The sequence below is a fragment of the Sinohyriopsis cumingii genome, chromosome 1 (genome assembly GCF_028554795.1).
Source record: "Sinohyriopsis cumingii isolate HCF-2022 chromosome 1, ASM2855479v2, whole genome shotgun sequence".
Classification (NCBI taxonomy): Eukaryota; Metazoa; Mollusca; class Bivalvia; order Unionida; family Unionidae; genus Sinohyriopsis; species Sinohyriopsis cumingii.
In genome coordinates, this window is record NC_142961.1 from 119,186,906 (window position 1) to 119,208,547 (window position 21,642).

The window sequence follows — 21,642 nt, forward strand, 5'->3', positions numbered from 1 at the left end:
TTGAATTATTCATGAAATAATTGTATTAGGATTGGTAAACTATACCATTTTAACCTCGTACGTATAATGCCACATCAATGAATATATTAAATATCCTTAGTTAGTCAGGATATTACTTACTTAAAAGTTAATTGGTCACATAATAGTCAACGCTTAAGAAACAATGAAATATATTTTCACAGGTCCCACATTGGAAGTTCTAAACGACTTCTGGAGAATGATATGGCAAACCAAATCCATCAAAATTGTCATGCTAACAAATTTGGTTGAAGATGGAAAGGTAATTTCAAATACTCTGAAGATGAACGATGCTATACTTTAAATTATGTTTAAATGTGACAAGGCTGCTAGGAAAATCAACATCAGTAAAATCAATTCCATCATTAGGATTTAGTTTGCATTTCTTGCAACTATCGTAGAGAAAAAATAATTCCACTAAATTGGCATGAATCTTTTCAAGTTTCGGAATTTAGCAATCTGTTTATAATCGAGATCACCGCCATAACTGATGTATTTGAGATACACCAATTTGAGATCATTGGAAGTTAAATATTCGATTCACCAGTCAAAGTACAACTCTGAAGTCTATAAAAGTGAAAAATGTAATGTGTGCTTATCGTTTAAATAAATTATTGTCCCATTGTCACAAAGCAACACGTATCTAATTAGTTGCTAACATTACGTGGATCGGGAATACGAACACACTGCATTATATGAACTTGAAAGGCGCTTGTCAGATCTATGTGTTACATGTGGAGCTCGATCTGAATCAAACTGAGCAAAAATTAAATTAGCCGCGTGGTGTTAAATTGAATTCATTTAAACGTTTGTTCCTTGATTGTATATTGCAAAGACTTATAAAGTATTGTGTTTGTCTGGATTGAGTTTTAGATTATGACCTTAAAGGATTATATAAAATCCTGCTTATAGTTTGGAACACGTTTCTGTGTGCTATCGGTATGAAATGATAATATATATGTCACGTGAGGATTAATTACGACAATGAGTCATAATAAAGTCTTGGAGATGAATAGTATGACATGTATTCTTGTTGTGATGTATTTAATGCTGTTTTTATATACAATTTGAGAAATCAATTGTTTGGATTATTCAATGGAGTTGTAAAGTGCTCGTTGAGCGTACACTATAGCGATATGTAGAGATTATAGTGATTTCATCCAAAGAAATTTTGGACTGAGTCATTGTGATACATCATCACTTTTGTCACTTCAGAATAGTCAATGACAATTGCACATCAGCACATTTGAGATGATATGTTCATTCGCGCACTATGATGCTGGACGTGTGACATAACTGTTTAGAATTATTTTGATTTAATAGCAATACAGTAAATTCCTCTTAAAGTATAATTTAACGGCTTAGAAAATTGAATTATCTGTTAAGTTTAACAAAACTTGTTTCCCTCTGTTACTTAGCTTATTACCTTAGAGTTATATATATATATATATATATATATATATATATATATATATATATATATATATATATATATATATATATATATATATATATATATATATATATATATATATATATATATATATATTTGCATATCGGTACCCATCACAAATAGTGTTTATTTTAATCATTTTGATCTCAGTATATGTGGCATATCAACTTATGTCATTTTGGTCCTAGATGGTCCATGAAATTCATTGCATTATTCTCTCTACTGACTGGCGAAGACTTTGGGAATGTAAACTTATAGGACAGCACTATCAACACTAGAAGGCCAAATTTGTAATCATTTGCCCGAGGGGCATTTTGGAAAAGGTTACGTCGGTCAGAATATGGACAATTTACCACGAACGAGCTCGTTAAAAATATATTTAAGGTTATCGAACAAAACATAGACGGCATTGAGACAATGGCGTACATGTACCGGACTCCCAGACTGATAGTTCTCTAACCTGAGTATGTTTCGAGGAAAATAGCTTCGAAAGACTAGAGTGATCAGATTGATATCAAGGTCGCGAATGTAATGATCTACTTATATAATTGATTATGCTGAAGTGCAAACATTGCTGATGTGCCTGATTATGCGATACAATTCCAACTTTCAATAAAATGTGTCCATGCCTCTAGTTATATGCCTATTTAAATAATTCAAATATCCTTGAACAAATACATTATAAAGGTAATGTCTACATCCTGACATCGTCATTTCACAGGATTATCGGAAAATGGGAATACTTAGTAGCGGCATTGACACACTTTGAGTCAAGATATTGTAGACAATCAAAACGATGTAGGCCTACTTACTGTATTGCTCCTCTATAACATAGCACGCCTAAACGATGAGACATCATACAGTTCCGAAGTTTACAACATAGGTCCATTGTTGAAAAATGGTGATCTCCGTTAACAGTTCTATTGATCTGGAGGTCGATCTGCTGTTTAATCTATAACGAAGTCAACTTTTGAATGCTACCTGTTATAGAATTGTGCATTATTAACACTCACAAAGAGTCTGGGACTATTGTTGAATCGGAATAAAGTTGCTTTGCTGAAGTGGACAATGCAGACTTTATGCCTGTGAGCGCTTTAAGAAATTTCCGTAAAGCAGAAGATCACTTATTATTATAATTATTATTATTATTATTATTATTATTATTATTAACTCGGAATTACCGAATTAACTAAATATAAATTGTTTGCATTTTACTAATATGATATTCCAGCTACTTATAAAATATCTGTAATTTTTTCTTCCGGAATATTCGCTGTTTATGAAGCTGAACCGTTGTTGAACAGGATATAATATCCTTTAGATGACTCATATTTTATGCTTTGTTTGACAACAAAAATATGTACATGTCTTCATAAATATTTTGCAGAATAAATGTGAGAAATATTGGCCTGACGAGGGTTCCATTGAATTTGGTGCAATTTCTGTCAGACTTGTTCAATGCGAATCATTTTCGGATTTCACAGTAAGGACTCTGGAGCTTGCAAAGGTATGACATGTAATAGCTTAGTTAAACTGTCCAAGTATGAAGCGTCAAGAAAATCAAGCTGTTTGTTTTAGTTTCATAAATGAGTTTATGTTATGGAACACGAACTAGATTTAAATTTTTTATTTCAAAATCAACCACGCAGATATAGCGGTTTTCCTAATCCCCAAAAGTAAAGAAATACGTGATAATTGTTTAAAAACAATACATATACGTTCTATATTCATTGTGTTTTATTTGTGATATTTCGATCCGTATTGATGTTAGTAACTTATTTATCACCTTCCTTTATTGGCAATGCTTTTCTCTAAGAACGTCTAGGTTATTATGCCACACTTTTTTTTAAATAGAACACTTTCAAAAAAACGCCTTTCCTAACAAAAACGAAACCCAAACATATTCCGATCTTATCGAGGATTATAGATCAGGACATATCCAGTATGGTATGTCAAAAATAATTAAAATATTGCATGAATAATTCTACAACTGTTAGAAAAATAAAACCAACATAATCTACGAACGTATTTAGTAATAAAGTTATGTACGGTATTCCCAAACCCCTTTTTGGAAATTGTACCGCCCCTGGGCGATTATTAGAATAACTATAGTATGTTATGTAGCTATATTAATAGAATACAAAAGGCAGTAGAAACGCATTGTTTCGTACCTAAGGAAAGCTAGTTAAGTTATCAGATTGGTTCCGTAAGAGTGGTGTAATTGGAATCATTTTTGATACTTTGATACCACTATTACTTTTTGTATTATTTCCATAAATTAAAACTTATACTTTATCAATAAATAAATGCAATACGTTCGAATTGAGTATCGCATTTTATTATACCGTTGATAAGAATAATCGTTCCTTATATCCGTATCGCACAAACAAGATGCAAGTATGCAAATATTTTCGGTGATATTTATAGTGTCATTATATTAGATTTTATTGACATATACATTTCGACTTATATCCATTCTATAAACAAATATATGCGTACACTGTGACACTATCATCATAAATTTTCAGTGTAATTGTTTATTTGAGAAAAGGTAACCTTATAATGAAAAGGTTCGTGTGCACTTTGCTCTAATCATATCAGGGAAACTGTACACAAATTAATACCGATCGTGTTTGTCTCTATGACATTCCACTGGCCCATAATACGGTACGAAAAGGTATTTCAGTGTATAACATATCAACATTGTATCGACAGTCATTGTTATATATGCAAATAAACAATATTATACAGCTTACTAAATGGGAGAAATATAATATGTATTACACATTAATCACAAAATATAAATTAAGGATAACACTAAAGACTGCTTGGAGCAAACATAACATGAATGATACTGATTTAGCGTCAGTATCACGAGATGATGATAGAACCACTTTAGTAATCTTTGAGGTTTGTATAGTAAACATTGCTAAGTTAGTCATCATCGTTCTCCAAGTATAATTTGTATAAAAACCCTAACATTCCTAAAAAAAGGGTAAATAATTTTTGGCTATTTTGCCTTATTGCTAACAAGTAAATTCTGTCATTCAATTGATTGAATCTTATCCATGAAGTTTATCCTAAAATTGTCATCAATTCTCTGATTAAACATTATAAGAAAAGAATTTTCATAATTTATGCAATGGCTACACCAAGCTTTGCCGTTTCCCTTCATCTGCATTACCTTTTTAACATTGTTAGCCCAGAGGTCACACTTTGCTCCCCATCATGGCTGTAAATTGTAACATCGCTTATGATGTCTTTATTTTGGCAATTTTAGAATTCTAAACCACAAATGCAATTGAAGTTAATATTATATTATATATATATATATATATATATATATATATATATATATATATATATATATATATATATATATATATATTCCTAATTTATTATATTTGAATGCATGTAGAATGGTATAAAAAAATATATTTGCACAAGACGTTTTAAACTTCTTCAGTAGAATTGACATCATAAACCTCCAAACCTCAGAATGGGTGCTATAACAAATCGGTCAGACCAAGCGAACGAATTACGTTTGTTTTGACAAGCGTTTAAAGCCCTTCTTTCAGATATGCCTCAGCTTCAATGCTTACAACGACAGTTTTCTGGCATATATACCGTGAAATGTTTGAATAAAATATTCGTCATATATAATTGAAATTTGCTTCAATCAGACAATCACCTTTGCAAAATTCAATCATATTTGAGTTCTTTTTTACGCTTTCACTTGCAATTTCCACTTACGCAATTATTATGAAGTCTTTTGGACATATTGTTCAATTCGTGAGCAGTGCCATCCAAACCAAACAATTATTCTGCATACAGCAGTAAAATTAGTTTAACGTTTTCTTGCGAAACTTCATGTTTCCGTCATCAAAGAAGGGTTTAATGCCGATAACGACGATTAGGGGTGCATGCACTAAAACTGATCAGAACAATTAAAGCCATCGGTAATATAATTGTTGTAATTAACACATACTTGTTCATCATCATACATTGTCTTAATAATTTCGTAACATTTTCCCGCTAGACATTTCTCTAACTACCTTAAGGCACAATAGGTTTAACTCTAACAAGGGAATTTTCATAATATATGAATACATGGTAGAATCTAGCCCTGTGATTTCTTAAATATTTACAGATTAGTGTATATAATCCAAAATATATCATCGACTATTGAATAACGCGCTCTAGAATCTACAATTTTTTCGACAGGTAATTCATTTTCGTCCACCCATCTATTTATCCATATTATATGAAATTGATGCAAATATTTTATCAAACAGTTTATTAAATAATACTGTTAATATGTGTGCAATTATCTTACTATTCGATCCAGTGTATCATGAACGATGTGAACGTTCTCTGTAACAGGGCAACAATTTTGAAAACTATTCTTGCAGAGTTGCAATGTGATACTGCTTTACACGGGGCCAGAAAAGTGCATAATTATATTATAATGAATATAAAAGGCTGTTTATTTTAATTCATATTGCTTGTACATATTTCTTGTAAGATGTGTATACATGTTTCTGTAGAATTTATAATCTTCAAATTATTTACTTCTGCTTGAATTATGAACTGTCTTAAATATATTTAGATAAAATCTTTCTCGAACCAAGACTGACATTTACAAGGTTTTATTGGAGAGCTAGGCATGTGCATTTTATTGACAGCTTCCTTTACAATTACTGCATAATGGTAAATACCAGCAATCGTTTCGCAGCATTATATTTGACATCACTTAAAATGGCATCCACATTTTGAGATAACATATTTATGAAATTCTTGATAAAAGAGTTCCATTCGTCTTTGTTCCACGTGTATTTATTTACTGCTCTACTCCCAACAGTCACATAAAGTTTTCTGTTCTAACTGGCCCATGTATTTGAAGGAAAATACAAATGGCATATGCATAGACTCCAGTCTATGATATATGTCAAGTACGAATTATTATGCAAATACATATATTAGAATAATCCTTTGCTGAGGCAGAGTTGCTAATAACACTTGTGAATTTCCCTATGCCTTTACCTGATCCATATCTACCTCAGCGATGTTTAACCCAGTCCAAGCACACAGAGTTATAACTTCTGCTTCGTAGTGATTTAGATCCACTACGCCTTAGTCTGATGACACATATATTCGACATCAAAGTAATTAAATTCTAGTTATCTACCTGTATAGGCATTTTAATCACCAGAAATTATCATTTTATATTCAGCGTACTCCTATGTTAGAGAGGGTGACATCATTTTCTATAAATATATAAACATTTTCCTCACAGTGAACAGAGCATTATGCATTTGACATATGGGTATAAACCAGAAAATAGATTCCACTTCAGCTTGCTTGCCTTGGATTATATAATATATTTAACTTATATAATTGTGTGATACTTATTTCCCTGGATATGTATGAGCTTGTAAAGAGGGATTCGCGAATAAAAACCGAGATCCCACCTGTACTCCATTTTGCTTTTCATGATTTAGTTATTTATTGTTATCAACGGTTTCATACCCATATATATGAATATGATCTATATTTTCTTGCCACGATTCAACAAGTAATAGCAGATCAATTTCTTCAGCATAATTAATAAAATCCTACTTCTACTCTAGAATGTGTTCCATTTAATCCGGATATATCCTACATTAACAACTTTATACACAATTAGAACAGTCCGCATAATAGACATTGTGTATGATTCAGCCGGAGTCCAATCATTATTTTACTATATCATTTTTTCTGGTCTTATCAACTACATAGAGGTGCAATAGTCTATTATTATCTTGTTATATTTGTACAATGCCTTTTTCATTGTTTTAAAAGCTTTTACAAATTCTTTTAGAGGCTGGCACGAGCCTTTCTTACTTTGAATATGAAACCCTCAGCTGTAGACACATTAACTGGTCTTTGAGCTACAACAGTTGGTCATTAAGCTGCCGTAGTACTGTCGGTTGCTTTACGGGTTTCTTTCCATGCCTCTCTATAGCGTCTCAACACTTTCTGTTTGTTCTTGCATTTGGAAAATTGGACTCCCACGGTTCATGGGTTTCGTTATCATCTTTACTAATGGGGTGCTTTTAACTTTCATCGCCTCCAAATAAAATCCAACAACATCTCAAATAAAATTTTAAAGATGTTTATGCTTTCTTCACATTTCTTTACCCGGTCTTTAGGCACACTATGCTATATTAAATTCTCATTCGCATGCAATTGCTTCTCCATCTTATTAACAATCTCAGGTTCTCAATATCCCTGCACATGACCATATTATAATTTAAAAGCAATTCGGTTTTTTTCTTCAGTTCATCAAAGGAGCACTCAATATGAATAAATCTTCAATTAGGTTTCCTGATTTAATTTTTCTTTTTAATTTCTGGATTAAATTTATCATCCTTGAATCTATTGTTTCTGCCGTTTCTGTTTAGGTCTCAGTCATAGTTTTCCTCTCTTTCATATCATATGAAAGGAATATCTGCTGCTGCGTTAGTGTATAAACTTGACCCCAAATCGGACTAGACAGAATGGCCTGAGATATACCCACCCATGTAAAAATGTGTTCGCCAGTTTGCACACGTCGTTTATGAGGAATGGCATTAAAGAGAGGGCTATATGGCATATGCGACCCTTGTGGATGTGCTCTGCCCGTAAAATTCCGCGATATTTACAGGAACCTTTCGATGGGATATGTGTTATAATCTTCGCAGTCGAAAACAAATGAAGAGGGGTTGGCTAACGTCTGTATTACATATTGTAAAAAAAAGATTATGCTGAAATAATACGATCAGACATGTGCGAATCGATGTTACGATTAATTCAAATCACTGCAGAAATATGAAGTAGAAAGTTTTTACGTCTGCTTAAGTTGATCACATTAAATTATAATATTATTTAAATACAAATACAAGTTAATTTATCGCATGACAATTTCTGTTAAATAATACGACATATTGCAAAAGGTTGATAAGGCCTATCTACAGAACATATAAATGTTAAAAGTGTCAAGTACGATGTACATATTTATTTCATCATGCTATATTTTGTGCCCCATGACATGACCACACAAGAACTAATTGTTTTCCTTGCACACTATGGTGACCAGTTTACAACAGTACTGAGAGATAATGTTGTCTTGTTTCAAGCAGATTATATGCCTGACGGAGATACAATAACTGTACAGGGATGTAGAATGTGTAAGTTTAAGCGTGTATACCTATTACATAAACTCTTCGTACACTATCAGGTAAGAACCTGATGGAAATTATTAGTATGGTTATATGGAAGAATAATCAATTCCAATTTATGTTGTTTCAATGATGTCATTTCAAATAATAGGCTGATCATATATGTTGACGAACGATCCGGAAATTTAATTAACTGAACCCATTCTAAGTATTTAATACGACCAGTTACCTGGTGAGAGATGACCATATCCACTTGCTCCAAATGTGGAAGACTGTTGCAGTCGCCAACCATTTCACATCGAGTATTGCTGGTATAGTAAACATCTCCGATAATACTTTTCCGTTGCCGTTGTGCTTTTGTAACGTAAAGTTGCATGTAGGAACATACTCATTTTATTTAACTGTATATTTAATCATTTTAACAGTATTTGTTCTGCTATCCAGCTTGATAAAGAAAGATTAAAAAGGTGACAGGAATTCCTCATCACGCAAAATATGACCTTATTCAGTATTTTGTCGACATAATGTCAGAATTCAGCATGGATCCATAAGGATAAGGAAAATTATGGGCAGAAAACACCAAAAACAGTTAATTGTTATTTCTGCAGGTACAAAAGGAAGGGAATAAAAAACTAGAACAACGACACGTGAAGCAGTTTCACTTCACTGCCTGGCCAGATAATAGTGTACCCAGATATGCCTCTTCCTTAGTCCATTTTCGCCGAAAGGTTCGCAACACCAAAGTACGGGGATCCACAGACGGTCTGATCGTTGTTCATTGCAGGTTTGAATTTAATCTGATTTTTACTATTTCATACAAATGCATCATTATTTATTTCATATCCAGTATCATAATGGCGGACGATTGTTATTTTTGTATAAAAACTACACAATGTGCTTCATATAGTCCCTCTTTTTCTAAATAAAAGCGTTGCATGTGTCTTCTGAATTTATTAATGGTAGGATGTATGAATTTGTTATGTAGTTAGTTGTTAATTTATTTGAAACAGGGGTGTTTGGCCTGTGGTGGAACATTGAACAAGTGTGGCAAAAGTTCTACACGCGCGAAGTAGGGGTAGAAGCATATTTAAACTTATGTAGTCATATCTTTTTTTACTTCTTTACCTCAGTGCATTCATATTAGGAAGTATGATTTTATTACATTGAGTGACGTTTAAACAATTGAATATATAAGCAGAACACTTTTGATGTTGATGTTTGTTACAGATTGATACAATATAGTATTGTGTTATATGATTGTCATAGGCTGTAGAGTGTAATAATTAAAATAATAAATCCTTATTTCATTATGGCACTTAATGATTACTCATGGATGACAAATTTATTTAGTAGTATTTTTTTCAGATTGAACAATTTGTGTAAATCAAATTATAATTTGAGCTTAGCAGCTCGATGTGGGTTATCAATGCTTTTATATGCGTCCAAATCTAAACCATAAAACACAGTGAATACTGGCCCTTAATAACCACACTAGAAATGTCACACAAAAATCTAGTTGCGTGCCTTGAGGATCACCATACATTATATCAACAAATGAAAAGCATGATGCGCAGCACGATAACTATTAAAGTATTTTAAGAGACATTCGACATAGGTAATTCCTTACCAGCCCTGTTCCAATTAACTAATCTGTATACATACACCTTTATGCTTTTTTTTTCTTCAGTTCATTCTCTTTTGTACACAAAACGCAGATTTGGTGTATAGAAATATGATTTTTGAAAGAAACGATGGTCAAGGGGTTATTCATGTTTTTCGATAAAATAAAAATATAGATTGGAGCTTTATGAGATAAATTAATATTTACTTAAGTTTTATGCATCCTCTATCATAATTAGGTGACAGGAGTATCGCTGTGTAGAACAATGCCAACTTAAAATGTTTCTAGCAACATCTTGTTTTATTTCTGCAGTTGAGCATAACGGTTTTGTAAACTAATGTACGGAGCATGTAGAGTAAATGTATAGTTAAAACTTCTGTCTTATACTTTGCGACAAAGACAACTAATGTAAAAGTATGATTGTGTAAAAAAAATCTGAAATGTAGAAGATAATGTTGTTGGTTCATGTTTTGAGTGTGCATATATCCATTTCTTCCCTATTCAGTGCCGGTATCGGTAGGACAGGAACCTTCTTGGCTCTTGATTACCTTGTTGACCAGGCAGAAGAACTTGGCTACATCAATGTGGTCAGATGTCTGGAGACCTTCAGAAAGCAGCGAGTGGGTCTTGTCCAGACTGCTGTAAGCAACAAAGTGTATAGTATAAACAGGTCATAGTATTCAATACTGATAATGGATTCATGTCCGAATGTCTCTTCTTTCATAATGTATCAGCATTGTGATTCACCCATCTTCACAATTATATATATCATTAGTATTTCCATCATTACTATCGAATAAAGATAACATATAGAATCATTAATTATGATAAGTGTAATAGCGTTAGAAAGTACATGCAAACAAATATTTTGGTGATGATGATAAAACCGAAGCGTCGTATAAAATGTGAACAAGCAATTGGTAAATAAGTGTTGAAAGCAAAAACAAGAGCAGCAGTAGTTTTAGTAGCAATACTTTTGTCACTAAGCAATAATATAACCAGTTCATAAATGTGCACGTACATACAAAATTGCTTGAACTGCATAAGTGGTTAGTTGTGTTATGATCATCAGTATTTAGTATAATATAATTAATGTATATACCTTAGCAAACAACCATAGTTCCGTTTCGTCATCGATCAATAGTGACAATGTATTTAGCCGTCATTTGTCTCCTTTCTGTATACTTTAAGGAGCAGTACATTTTTCTTCACGAAGCTCTAGTAGAGGCGCTGACGTGTACCATATCCCCACTATCAACCAGTGAGTTCCTGGAAACATACAGTACATTACTTAAGGAAGACGTTACCAGCATAAAGCGGAAGATTGACTTTGAGTTTGAGGTAAGTAATTTGTTTCATTGGATTTAAAGCAACATTTTATTAAAGTTACTAATGAGAAAAGAAAACATTTTTTCTTTTGTAAACAGTAACGCTATTTAAATGATTTTTTGTATTATATGCATTGATTATATGACTTTCTTTCACATTTTTATCCGCAAAAGTTCAACATTTAAGTTTCGTTACCATACGATTCATGTTATTACCAAACTAGAGTTAGAACTATTTTACTTATTCAGAAACTCACCATGTATGTAAAAGAAGCGACCGAGGATGTCTTTGAAAATGGAAAGAGGACAGAGAATAGACAGAAGAACAGATATTCAAACATTTTACCCGGTATTACTAAACTTTAGTGCATGTATATTTTGTTCGGATTATATACCTTAAACCATTTTTGATTTTAAAAATGTTATATGTTTATTATGTCTTAGCTGTATGACATTAAGATGTTTTAGGAAGACATATATACTTTCACCTCATTTTTCCTTCAGTTAAGGTGGTAAAAATAATAAATTGCGGCATACGATAAACTTTTATTTTTATTAAAAGCAATCCATCAAATAGAGTAGAAAGATTTTGTAGGAGCGAAAGGACAGAACCAGATTAAGGCTTATCAACGTTTTGCTTAAATTCTTATTAATTCCTGTGCTCCAATTATCATCATGGAAGGAATATAAAACCAAAGTTTATTTTTAAACTCAGTTTACAAAAAAGCAATGAGTCCTTTGCATGTGCTTTTGCATAAAAAATAAAAGCGATCTGCGAATTTGTTGATTTTCCAGACAAGAACTATTGTCCATCCTTAAACGTCTCCGTCAAAGGGCGAGGTTCATACATCAATGCGGTAGTTTTACCGGTAAGTGTTCATGTGCCGATACGGTATCAATCAAGTGTGGCAAAATGAAAAAGACAGCAAAAATACTTTTAATTTATGGAGATTAAGGATTGGGGACAATCTCATTTACTTTCAGATTCACAGTAATGGTGAATAATACATAAATCTCTCTGAACTGACAATGATGCCAAAGGCTCAATAGGCATGGACACATGTCTATAAACGTATCTATATGATATAGTCAAATTAATCTGCATGACCAATCACTAAACATCAGTGATCTACTAAGGGTTATATAGATTGAATTGAAAAGAATATGAATAAAAACAAACACGATATGTGTTTGCAGGTAGTTTATAATATTTGTATAGGATATAACTTGCTGATTTTATGACCAAATCGTTATGATCATTAGTATCATTATGGCTATGAAAACAGCAATAGTACATTTAATATCATTAGCATTACTACTCCAGCAACAATAAGAACGGCTACAGTGCTAGTAATATATGAAAAGAAATAGTGTGCAAGTCATGGCGAAAAAGCTCTGTAACATTTCTGTTTTCAGTCATCACAAATCATCAAGGCACATTTTCTCTCGATCATCGCTCACTGAGCACTCAAGTCGCAACTTGTTCTAGCATCTGCGACGACCTAGAACAAATCAGTATTAGATAATTATAAATCACTAGAACGTGTTTTGGCAAATATACAAATCTAGCATACATAATGTTCATACAAGTTAGCGAAAGCTGCACTGACTTAATCTTCTACTAGCCGACGTTACAGACAGTACCGATAATTATGAGGTCATGTGCGATATTGATTTTATGGAGAGGTTTATTCAATATTAATGTTACATGTGCTATACTGACTTTGTGGAGAGGTTTATTCAATGTTACTGTTACATGTGTTATATTGACTTTGTGAAGATGTTTATTCAATATTACTGTTACATGTGCTATATTGACTTTGTGGAGATGTTTATTTAATATTACTGTTACATGTGCTATACTGACTTTGTGGAGATGTTTATTTAATATTACTGTTACATGTGCTATATTGACTTTGTGGAGAGGTTTATTCAATGTTGTAGTTACATGTAAACTTGTCGGATTTGTATACGCATATTGTGACCTATTCCAGTTGTTATAAGATAATTCATCTTACCAGCTATAACGATCGAGTAGGAAAGTAATCATATGGCAAGGACACACACATGGATACCATATAAACAAGCGATACAATAGTATACATAATGATTTCGGGTATAATGATGGATATTGTTCGGGCGTTGATATCTGTAAGAATTTGACTATCGTAGTAAATCAGCTCAAAATGAGATAAATGCACACTTTAATATAACAGGCATCACATTTAATACTTGAAATATATTATTACATATGAATACAGTGATACTATTCCATTTAAACTGAATTAGTATCGTACAATACAGTTAAAGACAATGCAAGAACAACGCTAAAATATATTGTTCGCCTTTAATTGTATTAGTTATGCATTTCCTTTCCATTCCAACAACTCGATTATACTTGTACGAGAAATATAACCACATTCCCTTTTCCGAACTACCCGGTAAAGACTACGCACTAGCATCACCGTTTCTACCGCTACTACCACCTCCATTACCAATGTGAATGGTATAATATCTAATGTATTCAGCATAAGTATGAGTGATAAATAAGTACATTTACATTTTCATAATGTTCATTCTTGATATTAGTATATAATACAGAATTCTCTCTCGAGCAAGATCAATTTTCTTGCGATAACACCCATCAAGTCATCGGCGTTACCAATTTTTGAGAATATAACGGTGGCAACTGGTACCGATTAGCTACGCGAAAGGTATTAACTGGCTTTTGTAGATTATCTATGGGTATATAATCTACTCAGAACATGAATTTATTTGCCTCAATTCTCAAATTCGTTTGATTGCAAGTATTATCATGAAAGTTTTTGATGTGATGGACATTGATGTCTTCGCTGTATCCTTAAGTGATGTGCAAGTATTATGATATGGTGCATTGTATCCTTAGCTGACTAAATATGAGTTGAAATTGCTGACAATAGTCGGTATGATAGTACGTTTTAATACGCCATCCGTACGATGAAGGACTCCATCTGATGACGTCGTCTGTCAGTTCTTTTTGTGTTCGTTTTAGTTTGGGAACTATAATTTCAATTCCAGAATGCCTTCATTTACTATGACACTGTTTTCTGGATAGCTGTTACTTGGGGTAAACAAGGAATGGCTCTGACCTTTAGGCCACTGCCATATGTATGGAAGTAATATATAATGTTACTAAGGTCCGTTTCGTGACATTGCGCATCACATTCCATCCCGTCCATGGCGACGCTCGTTTCCCTTCATAAATATTGAAGTGCTTGAGTTTAAGCTGAAACTGGCACAATCTTGTACTTTCAAGCTAAATTTAGTTCCGCCCATGTTCAACAAAAGTGGAAAGACTATGACCTTGTTTTTACCTTACAATTTCCACTATAATGTTATCGTATGAACGGGTACATCAATATAGTGTGGATATATTCAGGGTAAGATGAAAAGTTCAATGATCAAATTGTAATATTCAAATATCAAGGGCACACGCCACGGAGTAAAGGTGAATCGTTTCCACACAAATGACTGAAACTCTGGTATATATATAAAGTCCAAATCTTCTGAAGGGAATCTACTTGTGACGAGTGTATTTTGAGTGGGTCGTATGTTTATCAGGGAGTGCACCTTATCTCACAGACACAAAATCGTCTTCGTCAAAACATTAATTCAATAATATATACCTTAATTATAATTTGTACAAAGTAGACAATGTATAAAGAAGGACACCATTCTGATGCAGGGATGCAAACGTTAGTACCATACAACGGAAAAAGCCGTTTTGTTAGAATGACCCTATAGCAAATTACACCATACATTTACCAAACTGTATGCATGGCTTGCTATTTAATATAAATAGGAACCATAGGCTGTATATGTCCCAAGCTCAAATAAAATATATCATTTAACGTTAGTGCTCTCATATGATTTGCACAAACTTCATAACTTATCGGCCGTTGCAGCTGGGAAGGAGCTCGTCCCTCAAGGTAATGGCGATCGGACAGACAATGTAGCCAGGAGTTAGTTTTACTCTGCTAGTTGTTATAGAAGACACTGTTTAAAACGGGGAAGGTGCAGAGTGTATAGTTCATGGCACATGAGTTAATGTTTCAGCTCAAGAATTTTCCAAAGAATAACGATCTGGTTTGAAAATATAATACCTTGATATTGTTTCCTCTTTTTCTTTATCTTCAACTGCTAACTATCACTAATTATATTCCAGTGCACCATAGTTATCGTAAGCATTAAGAATGCGATATTTTATATACTTTCTGCAGTCATACAAAAAAAACGATGTCTTCATCATCACCCAAACCCCTCTTGAGAACACCCGAGTGGATTTCTGGAGAATGGTGTATCAGTTCGATGTCCATTGGATCGTCATGATGAATACACTGTCTCAAATGAAGGTAATACTATATAACGACCCTGCATGGCATAATAAATTCCCTCCATATGTTTGATGACAAAAAGCAGCAGATCATCAATAACAAAATAATCGTACGTAGTACTGACATTAGTATGTACACTCTGTACGTGGAAAGATGTCTGTTTATAGGTACACATTCTTTGCAACAAGACAGACATCGGTTATATGTACAGGACACAATTATTCTGAAAACTGAGTCTTCTGCGTGTCAGCTGAAGAGCTGCAGCCACGCGTATTTTTTTAAAAAAAGATTTCTGTTGTAAACGAGAAATTAGGACAACAACGATGACCTACGCCTTAGGAGTCAAATCATTAATGAATAAGGACTTTTAGTTTTAAACATATTTGATGCACAGTCCTATACATTAATGTATTCTAAAACGCATAAAATGCGTCCACCATATCAACTGAACATATCAATAGAAAACGTTCCTCCGCAGAAACTATGTGATATTCGTTTTTGTTAAATTCGTGTTAAAAAGCTACCTTGTCAGTGATCTGTATAGTCAGGTACCACATGCAACAACTTTTTACGTGTAGTGGAACTCTCGTAGCTGCCAGAAAATATAGCATTCAAGGGGCGTTAACTGTCGTCTGGACTGTCCAACAAATTTATCATCAACATTAAACATGTTTCGTTATATTTTTGTGGAAAAAGTATCATCCTTTAAAGGCCATTTTTTCAGTTCAAAATTACTATATTTAATCAAGCAGCTCTGATGGCCTAAGTGGTTAGAGCATCTGCCTTGTATGCTGGAGGTTGTGGGTTCGAACCAGCAGAGTCATACCAAAGACTTATACAAATGGTACTAGCAGCAGGCAGCTTGGAGCTCATCATTAACAACTTAGTATTAGGATTGGTGGGACTGGTGTCAGGATACTGTGATAGGGTGAGACATGATGCTAAATGTCTATTACATGTTGCCCCAGTGTATACATCACTATAAACTGCCATACTGCAGCCATTGTAGCGATTTGGCTAAAATTGTTAAAATTAGGTTAAAAGTCTAAATCAATGATACATTATTTAACCTACTAGAATCTTTCATTTGTCTTATTCAAGAGGTGGTTGGCTTGCATTTGATCATCTGTTGACCATAATATTAATGGCGAATAAGATCATACATTATAGGTATTCTTTCCTTGGATTAAATATTGATCACGACGTCCATGTCATCAGTCATTTTAAAGATTTTCCAAGATTACAAGATTGTTTGAAACTATGTTATACTCGAATAAGAAGAATGTAAAGGCACACGATGATTAAACTAGATGATTCTGTTTTCAGTTACCTGAAACTGGAAGTATAGCATAGCTTAACCCATGTGCAAAATATTTAGATTCCCTTGGTCTACTATCCATCGAACGCAGGGTATTTTCTTGATCAACAATTACAAAGAAAGGTCATGCATGTTTTTATTTTGGTTTCGTACCTTCTGCGAATTTCACTCCACTTGGCGATAGAATTAATAAGCAGTAAAATTTATCGTACATATCATATAGTCCACTAACAACTGCGATCTCAGTGTGTGAATGCTTGTAGCTTTTACAGTACGGTTATCTTCATCAAATAGAAGGTGTATTTGATTTGATAGCGTGTGCTTGTCTTTTCCACATCTTTGACAAAATGAAAAGATGAATCATACCTTTGCTAACTGATTGTTTAGAAATTTTAATTACATATAAGGCAAGACAATTACTTTTAGTATTACTGAATATCGGTTGCAGATTGGGACAGAGATGGACACTCTGTTTAACACCAGATGTTAGGTGGACCTTAATATATGTCTACATGCGACTTGGAAAAATCATTTCACTCTGAATACATAATGTGTTGCAACGTGCATTTGCATAAAAACATAATAATGTGTCTCGTACTAAAGCAGAAGACTTGAACACTAAGAACTATTTTTATCTTAATGTAATTAATATTTAGAAGTAACGAGATGAATTCGTCAGTGTAATTACACATCCGTTTTTAGTGCAATTTTGTGGCATTTAAAATATATTCAATTTTAGGAATAACTTAAAACTGATCTCAGAATAGGTCGTTTTTTTAAGGTACATATTATAATTGGTAGAAAGGTAGAAATAAATTATTTCAAAAATTGTTAATCCTTTTTTAAAAGTCATTAAAATTTGCCAAGCTATTATCAGCGTGGCAAATGTGCAGAAAAGCATAGAGAACTTGATTTGTTTCACCATTTCCTTTGTGAATGGTTGGAGTTGATTCTGGGAGGTCGACCTTAAAATAACATTTACTTGGAAGCGCTAGTGGGCATTTCACTATATTTATTCTGTTGAATTTTATTTCAAAGACAAACTTGTGAACATACTAAGTTGTGCTGTTCACAGGTGGCCTCTTGTTATGACCGTTTATCACATTTTCCACATTGTTCAGATTGGGATGAGAGAATAGAAAATATGCAAGCGGTAATTTGAATAGCGTTGAGATTTTCTTTTCTTGGGCTTTAATCCGTCGTCGCAAATGATTTTTCAAAATCTTCTGAGAAATATAAATCTTTTACCCGTAGCTTGTATCTCGATTCTTTCTGAACAAATAGTACAACCATTCGTACCATGCCCACTTTGTCTCATATTTTGAAAATTACATATATTTTCAGTTGTATGACATATATCAAGGTGATTGCTATCGTGTTTAACTTGCGCCTTAGATGTAACATTCACATCCTCTATGATTTTTCTAATTCACTATTCAAGAAACAAGGAGCTAGGACAAATTTTCTTTGAATTCTGGCGTATCCTTTGCTACCAGTTATAGCCGTCGGGAGGATGTAACCTGAGTTAATTCATCCTTTATTCCTAAGGTTTTAGTTTAGGGGCTGTCATGTGTGCAGCTTTATTTTTCCTAGTAGTCGGATATTGGGAGACATATTACCTTAAGATAGCAAAGGATATCCTACCTAAAAGTAGCACGTAAATATAGGTTTTCTATTTCAATAACGACAGTTTGATTTTGTATCATTATAAATGAAAATCTTTTATAGCCAAACAATGATTTAATTCATTATTCAATGATCACTTCTGACGATATAGCATTTTCTAGGATGAGGAGTGCTACTGGCCGGAGGATGAAGAGGAGTTAGAGATACCGCCTTTTCTAATCACACTGGAGAGTAAATCCACCGATGACATTAGCACCAACTACATCTTTTCTCTTAGATACCAGGAACATGTGAGTAATTATATGAACAACAAAATAGCTTGATATTGAAGTACGACAATGATATTACGCTATGAAGAATAAACTCATTAGTTTTGATTAAATCCTTAATAATAAATCTTTAAGCGTAATCACTTCCAGAAATAATTCCTGCTTTCAACATCTGTATATGCTGGTGAATTTAAAATAGTCACAAATGTAACTATTTGTTGACACTTATTTGTAAAGAAAGAATTATAGAACCCAGGCTCTTGCCATTATCATCCATGATATTGCATTAATATTACAAGCATGATCAATGGTAAATATACGATGCAAAGTTAATCGAAAATCGGGCATGGTTCTATTTTTAATTTGTTTGGTATCCGCTAAGTCTACAAAGATCTGGGATAGGTCATTGGCTACTTTTGAAAGAATCAACGTCTAGAATATAGAAGTGTCGTATGTACTCATAGGTATGTATGCTTGAAGTCGACACATATCACCTTTTGAAATCGAACATCGTTAAGGCAGTTTCCGGAACAAAGCTGATCAATATCGGACATGTATAGTTCACGTATGCGCAATGACAGATAAAGCTTGAAATCTAGTAATACGTTCGGATCATATTTTAATATGTTGAAGCTTAATTAAATTGATCTTTAAAATAGAACTCGCTGATGTGGTCTTCTTTTTCGTTGTGCATCATTTTATTCTTTATCTAATTTAATTATTTGCCCAAACACAATGAATCGCAAGGAACAGTTATTATTCAGTCTAACTGAACTATCAATGATCACTATGTTGGTGGCTTTGTGCATGGGGTAATGCAAGTACCATGTATTAGCGCTGTTATACTTTCTGATTTTCATACCTTTAGTGAATGCTTGATAATATTAGTCCATATAACACCCATTGAGGACATCATTGTTTGGTGATGTGTGCTTAGTCGTGAGAGAATATGGGCTCGTGTGTGTGCCTGGGTTCGAATCTCGGTAGAGTACGAATTAAAAATTCTCTAAACTGAATGATAGTATTATTTGTATTAAATTATTAATTCTGCCATCTATTATCAAACATTCTGCTATATAATCGAGGGATATCACTTTCCGTTCTTCTTGGTGTATATTTATAATTCTCTTTACTTAATGATATATACGTTGATTTCTTTCATAGGAATCCGGAATTACTGTGTATATACATGAGAATTAATTACTAGGTCGTCATGCTAGTGTGTTTGCTACACACGAGTGCATATACCTCCGCTTAAGTAACTTCATTTGTTGGTTATGTGTGCTTAGTCGTGAGCGAATATGGGCTCGTGTGTGCAGGCAAGGTGATGGGTGCCGTTTACCCGCGGACATGGGTTCAAATCTCAGTAGAGTACGAATTAAAAACTCTCTCTATATATATATATACAAGCCATCGTTCCACGTTGCTTGGCCCTGGTATGAAAGAGAACGTTGTCCACATGACCTCGTTTTCATCGCTATGGTCGAGCGATGGTTTCTTCAGCAGAGGCTTTACAATGGCAGTTTTGAATTCACCAGATGAGAGTGAGTTATTCATAACATCAGTTAGTGAAGGCAATTCAGGATCGAAGCACTCAGTCATCAGTGATGTTGGAATCGGATCAAGTTCATATGATTTTGGTGCACTCTTCTTTACGATTGTACGTACTAAATCCACAGAGACAGGTTTAAATGCTGCTAATGGTTGCCGCTGAAATTATGTATCCCAACTGTATGGTGACGACGAGTCAATTGAAATTGTGTTGTCAAGCTTATCTCTAATAGTTTGTACTTTGTCATGGAAGAAATTTGCAAACAGGCCCGGAAGGTCGACTGGAGAGAAGGTAGTTGGAAGTGGTGTACATTATGTTCCTTGAGATTAGCTAGTTAGTAATCTCGATGAGCTTTTTGCAGCAGAACTTACCGTGATCTTAGTACTGTAGAGGGCCGATAGTGCTGCATGGATTATGTTTGTGACGTTGTTCTTAGCGGCTTCTTAGATTTGCGTATGAACAGTGAATCTGGTAGAAAGCCAAAGCCTGTCCGGTTTACGGCGGTCTCTGTTAACAGTGCGAAGTTGGCCCTTAACGCTGCTATACCATGGAGAACACTTTTGAACTGATACTCTGTGCTTGGTGGATGGGGCATGTTTGTCGAGCAATGGACACGGGCAGTTATCGAGTTGTTATGCTGTAGGAGGTAGTCAAGTTGTTAGGTTTGTTTGGATGTCATGCATTAGTTTGGTTCTGTTTATCATACGCATGTTTCTCTTAGTAGTAAATAAAGGCGGACATTTAGGGACCGATACGTCAAGATGGCATACAATGCAGATTTGATCTGATGCAAGTTCGTGGGATACCAAGGAGGACCGTAACATATTATCATCAGGTCTATGAAGAATCCAGTGTAAATTGTGACCATATTTATGGGTGGGTTGG